Below are 6,914 nucleotides of genomic sequence, written 5' to 3' on the forward strand. Positions count from 1 at the left end.
CCTGTCCTTTATGGTGATGAGACAAAAATGATACACCCAGCAGATAGACATTCCTCTGCCCCAAAACACCACCAAAAGGGGTTTCAATGCTTTCTGAAGTGTATTTGTCCAGAACTGGCAGGATCATAATTAAGGACTCCTCAGATGTAAGAGAGCCAAGCTTTAGTAAGAATAGAGTGTTTTTCTTTATAGAAATGGATTTTACAAATAATGTCTTTGGGAAGGGCTGAGTCAACAGATTTCCGGCTCAAAGCTCTGTGTATCTTGTCAATCTCAAGGGGTCGGGAGTCGGTCCAAGATAGTGACTGTGCTTCGCCACGCAGAGTGGTGGAGGGGATACCTGCAGCTGCAGCAGATCTCACCTTGTCCACAGTGCTAGAGTTGTTGAAACTGGCGGTAAGGAAAGTCTGCATGGTTTGCTGCAGAGGAAGATGCTGTTGAGATGGTTTAGATCCCATCTCCAATGAATCGAGGAGGCTCTGTATAGGTGAGGAGTTGGCTGGCACCATGGTGGAAGAAGAGCCGCATTTGGGCTCTGATGAGGACAGTCACCCTCCACAAGTATTTCAGAGGTAGGAAGTCTCTCTCTAAGCCATTCAAAGGTAAATGTCTGTGTCAGGATGTCTGTAACACCTGGGAAATTATGAGGTAAGTGGGACCTTTGCAAACCACACTGCCTACTCTGCCATTAGCTAGTGTTGCAAACAATTTTAAAATACTGGTGTGGGGGGGGCACTTCTCATACAGCCTAGGGCCCGTAGAACCTTTACTTTGCCTATGGATACAATTTATGGAGGCATAACAAACTGAAAGATCTTGAGTGCAAGACTACGGGTTGTATATGATTTTTTTTTATAGTCAGTATTTTCTAGAACATACATTGAAGCTGATATAACAAAGGCTTGCAGCACTATTTCTGAGAAGAGAGCATGCAGATACAGTAGCATTACTTCCTGTCAGATATCACTTGTAAGAAGTTGCTTTCATGTGGAAAGATAGTTGAAGAAGGTGTTTGGTTATTGTTGGTTTCCTATGTGTCACAGTCTTTTAAATATATGTAGCAAATACTAAATTTGTAGTCAGCTTGCTTCTTTTACAGAGTTAAGTATTTGGTCTGGAGGATACCGTATTCTTCCAGATTATAACAATAGAAGGGTACGGCACTCTGCTTGAATAATCAAGAATGCAGTTTTTTTTGGTATGTGAAGATGTTTTTAACTCTCCCTCGTATTTTACTGATTCAAGCCTTAGGCCTCTTTCACAAGTCAATGAATCGCAGACATGGTGGTCTCCACGCAACCAATGACATGTGTGTGCATTCTCACATCAGTGATCTTCCACTGACCGCGGGTCTGCGGTTACACCACTGAAGCATGTACTATTTTGTTTATGATTACGGATCCCTCACACACTTTATAGTCTAGAGGTCCATGAAAATCACAGACATAACACGGATGTCATCCATGTTTGATCCGTGGTTTTCACAGACCATTGGTAGGGGATGCCCTGGAAACCAATTTATAGCCTAGCAGTGTCTGTGGAATAACGATGACACATGGAGGGCAAAAAACAAACACAAAGACCCAACACATATTCTTCACGGAAATCTTCACGGATGAACCACTGACCATCTTGTCATGGATGTTATCATTGATACAGATGTGTGACAGAGGCCTTAGAATGCAAGTTGCTCTTTAACCATATGAGATATCTCCATGCAGCCAACATTACATACATAGCAGGGTGCAGCAAGTTTCTGGGCATGCATACAGTAAATGTATGGTTTGGTGGGGTTTGTGCAATGTGAGGATATTGATGACCAACATCTGAGGATCGGTGGGGATCTAAATTAGGCGTATTTTTTGGCGCAGATAGCGACGCAAAGGTTCTTTGCGCTGCATGCTGTGACTTTTCCCTGCTCGCGCCAGGTCTACAAAAGTGGGCGTGGTGGGAAAAAGGGGATAGGATGGCAGCCCAGTCTTTTTCATAATTTTCTATGCCTGTTTTAGGTGTAGAAAATGGTCTAAATCTACACCAGCAAGGGCGTAGATTTAGAAGCGGTGGTGGATCTGCCAAAGGGTATGTAGAGGTTGGCACCTCTACATTACTCCGGCGGTTCCACCATCAGCACAGGGAATTATTAAGACCAGCATCTAAAACGCTGGTCTTAATAAATTACCCCAATCTATATAAAAACAAAAATGTAAAAAATATAAAATAAGCTGAATGTACTAATATACAGCGTGAATGTAAATGTAGAAGTTACCATTGTTCCCCTTCTGTATGTACATATAACTTCTTGCTGGTAAGGTGTTTTTGTATATAAAATACCAGATACGTACAGTAAATAGCACACAACACCCTCAGCTTGGCAGAATGCGGACAGTCCTTCAGAAAGTCGTATTTGATAGATATCAGACAGACAGTCTTGCTGACAAAGCTCATACAAAAATAAATTGCCTACAGTTGCAGAATTTGATCCATGCATACAAAGTGACATCAGAAACCAATGTGGTATGCTATTGTCCATGCTGTTTTTAACTCATTCAGTTCAGTCATGGCTTCTTATTAGACAACTGTAAATACAGGAGAGTCATTTGAATTGATCTTTTATCCATTAAATAAATTTAAACCTAAGCTCCCTACTGGAACAATGTAAAAATATATTCGCAATCTGCTAATATTATGTTCTTAAAGGGGTTGTGCCTATAGATGACCTATCCTCATTTGGGGTCCGACTCCCTGTACCCCCACCGATCAGCTGTTTGAAGAGGAAGCGGTGCTAGTATGAGCAATGCTTCATCTTCCCCTTAAAAAGCTGCACCTCTGACTAAGCCCCACGAATGCCGAAAATTGAAGAGACATTAACCCCAGTTTTCTCTCCGGTGTATCTTTAAGATGCTTTTGTCTCAGAACATCCTGCAGACTGACAAGCATTGGGGACAAGTGTACCTCCTGTGTACTGTTATTATTCATTCCTAGGTTCAGCTTTCAGTGTAACTTAAATTTGAAAAAACTTTTGACTAGTCATAGCGACATTTCAAAGATTTTGATCGGAGGGGATCTGTGTGCTGAGACCCCCACCGCTAGAATGAGGAGGGAGATGCGCTCACATAGAGTACTCCTTCTCTTTTCACTGCAAGAGATGGGCCCATAGACTTTCCAATGAGTCCATCTAGCTTCCATCTCCTGCAGTGAGGAGAAAAAGCCCACTATCTGAGCGTTTCTCTCTCCTCATTCTAATGATCGGTGGGGGTCTTGGCACTCAGACCCCACCGATAAAAAACTTTTGATATATTGCTATGACATATCAAAAGGTTTTTCAAAGTGCAGTGACATTTTGTGTCCCTTTTTGGCTTAGAGAACGCTTATATTTGGTCCCATGCTGAAGATGGAAGGAACCAAAACTGCCACATTTCGGTTAACAGACATAGGCAATTTTTCCTTGTTAGTTGGGGTCATGGGACCCATGGTTGAACAGCCTTCTATAGATGTTTTATCTTATTCGTTTTCAGGTTAGTAGTTCCTTCTACATTTCTGTTTTGTTCAGGATTAAGGATTCAATTCTGCAGTTAGATAAAAATATATTTTCAGAGATGATGAGCTGACTCCACTTACTCCCCATGTCATCCTGTGCCATCCCCACTTCTAAAGAAAGGTAAAATGTTCACGTTAATCTAGCTGATAGGAATATCTTAGCTCTGTGTCAAGGATTTTTATTAGGTGACACAACTGGCAGGAAAAAGAGGGCAAGCCGAAATGAACCCCCAGAAGCTCTCTGGGCTTTCTACTAATCTCTGCTGTCTAGGAGCTGTTGAAAAATGTCTAATCAAAGACAAATAGTTCTCCCTGTACAAATAATAAGAAAACTCACTGATGTTGGTGTCTTCTTTCTTTTTGTCAGCATATTTTGACCTATCATTATTTCACTACAATTTACTGCAGCGTATTAATTGTTAAAGGGGTTCTCCTGGCCCAAACTGCAAATTATTTTATATGCCATAGCTAACCAAATAATGCATATTTGTCCACATGATTTATTTTTTTTATTTTTTCTCTGTCACCACTGTGGTCCCAGATGTTTTGTTGCCATACTTCCTGTCTCTGTGCTGGGTTTCCTAACCAAACCCAGCATGCCTAGCATTGCCTTCATTCCCAGTGTTAGCTATGCAAGCCGTCCTGTCTGCAGTGTATGGAACATCAGCGATGACACCTGTACTTTGCAGAAGACCGGAAGACGTTCCGGATTAGACGTGAGCGGAAACTCCTGGCATAGGCAGTCATGTGAGTACTGTGCAGAGGGAGGAATTGGTGACACATTGGGGCGATACGTACAGAAGAATGGATCTTCCTTCCATAAGTTAGAACAAAGATTTCACTGTAGTTCCAGAAAACCCCTTTAAAGCTCCATTGGGGGTTGTAAATGAGCGTAAAGGTTGCTCTAGCTTAGAATAAAAAAGTGGAACAATTTAAATAAAATCAGAGGGAAAAAACACACAGAAATAACAAGACCTGCTATGCCTACAGATATTTCTATGGCTCCGTCCACATATTTCTTTTCTCCTTCCATTGGAGGTATATGTAGGGAGTATTCTCCAATGTATAGAGCCAGAGGAAGGCTGTGATGTATACCACTGTGTAGGCATGCAGTAGCACCTTCTGACTTCCATAGTAAAATAAAAAAAAATGATACCCTGCAGTATAGATCTTTTTTTTTTAATTATATCCATCTATATAGGAAAACGCAGCAGACTATGCATTCTGTAAGCAGGCTCTGCATATGCCAGTAGGACACACTAACCTTAAACGGCTTCTTTAACTCATTAAAGAAATCTCCATAGCCAGCAATAGTGAGAAGAGACATTATAATTGCCTATTTTATCCCCCACCACTCTGATCCTCCCTCCTACTGCAGCTATGGTGGTCACATCATGGCTGCAGGCTAGCAAACAAAGCCCAGTGACGTTGTGAAAGCCTATGGTATGTAATAACCTATTATGCACTTATTTTGCTTTTATTAAAGGAGTTGCCACACATTGACAGCATCCTTTTTATATGCCCAGTTATGTCATATGACTATAATAAAGGATGATCTCTTGCTTTACACCGCTCTCTAATCGCTAGAGATGCTCCTGGAAACAACAGCCCATGCTCAAGGAGGACATGGTATGATTGATCATTTGAATAGGCCCAGTGGATGTCCAATACAAAATTCTGGAGGAGAAGAATCCTAATGGGACAACCCCTTTGAGGGAATGTGTCACCTATCTTTTTTTTCTGCCAGTTAAAAACAGATACATGTCTTTTTTAACAGCATTTAGAGAATTGCTTTACAGCAGCCACATAGGCAATGTGAGGTCTAATTGGGGGACTTATTGAGGTCTGATCTGAGCTCTGATTGGGGGTCATTCACATGGAGGTCTGATTGGGGGACTTATTAACTGTTCTGGGGTCTGATCTCCATTGGGGGTCTCATTAGGGCTGTGAGTTGAGTTCTGATTAACATTGGTGGTCTCATTGGGATTGTGAGTTGAGGTCTGATGACATTTTTTTTTTCTTATTTTCCTCCTCTAAAACCTAGGTGCGTCTTATGGAAAGGTGCATCTTATAGGATGAACAATACGGTACTGAAAAATGATCTGTGCAGAATTGGAAGGTGGTGCCTATTATTGGGCTTAATGGCACGTGTGAAAACTGCAGAATTTTAGGATTTTGTGGTATATTGTGGTACAGAAAAAATAACATCACCAAAGATTCTGTAATACACCAAAGTATGTGTAATATAAAAACCTAAACAATGGGTAATTTTCTGATGCCACATTCCCTTTCATCTGGTCTTCATCCACTGTGTTTCACATCATGAATTTAATATAGAACTGGCAGAACTATTGCTTAACACAATTAACACAGAGAGGACAACAGGAGAATGGAAATAGGGAAGATGTAACAATGCCATTGCCTCCTATGGTTATTGCGCCCTTTTTTAAAGTCTTTATTTTAATTAAAGAGCAAAAAAATTAAGACAATTGCCATCAGTTATAGCTTACACCAAGAGCAGTATAATGACCCCAAAAGCATCCACACTGTGGTAAAAGGGGTTGGAAATAAAATTAAAAAAATCTCATGTAAGATACCAAGCAATTTTTTTTATAAATCTTTGTTCCTTACCCTTATTACAGTAATACCTTTGGTCATATAGCATTATTTACTGGTTGGTTCTATTAACTCCTATCTGGAGAGACTTCGGCTAACCACTTGCCTAAAAAGAATGAACTTAGTTTTTTATTTTATAACACCTTTGTCCCCTAAAATACATAGAAGTGGATCCGCTGGGATCTCTCACTTCAGTGTAAATCCAGTTACTCCTATTACGTTCTTCCAATATCTTTGTAACTCAGGGCTTCGCCTTCGCCACAACAAGTGAATAAAGCCAGCTTCATCTTCAAAACATTTTGGACATAGATCATCCTCTCTTTTACCCATACACTTTAGCAATTTTGGGGTAAAATATAATCTGTGTATCAGCATAAACTGTGCAAAGCAGTGTGAATAATCTAAAGAGCATTCATTAATGACACTATCAATAGTGTATTCTCCCAAATCCTTTTTTGTCTTCCCCAGTGGACTCAAAAGCTTATACATTTTAGAAAACAAACCTCGCTTTGTTCCTATGTGCAAACAGGCAATCTAATGTTAGAAGCAATACGATCTGAAAGTTGTTTTCTGTCTCAAAACCCAATTTTAATTAGGCTCTGGAAAGTGTTTAAAAAGTAAAAAAATCTGCTCACCCATTCACTGCTGCTGTGAAGAAATGTACGGTTCCTTACAGTCCCCGATGTGTGAGTCCAGGACAGTATCAAATGCGCTGCTGCAGTCATTCACTGGCCTCAGCAGTGATGTGAATATTTCCTAAG

The sequence above is a fragment of the Bufo gargarizans genome, chromosome 1, assembly GCF_014858855.1.
Source record: "Bufo gargarizans isolate SCDJY-AF-19 chromosome 1, ASM1485885v1, whole genome shotgun sequence".
Classification (NCBI taxonomy): domain Eukaryota; kingdom Metazoa; phylum Chordata; class Amphibia; order Anura; family Bufonidae; genus Bufo; species Bufo gargarizans.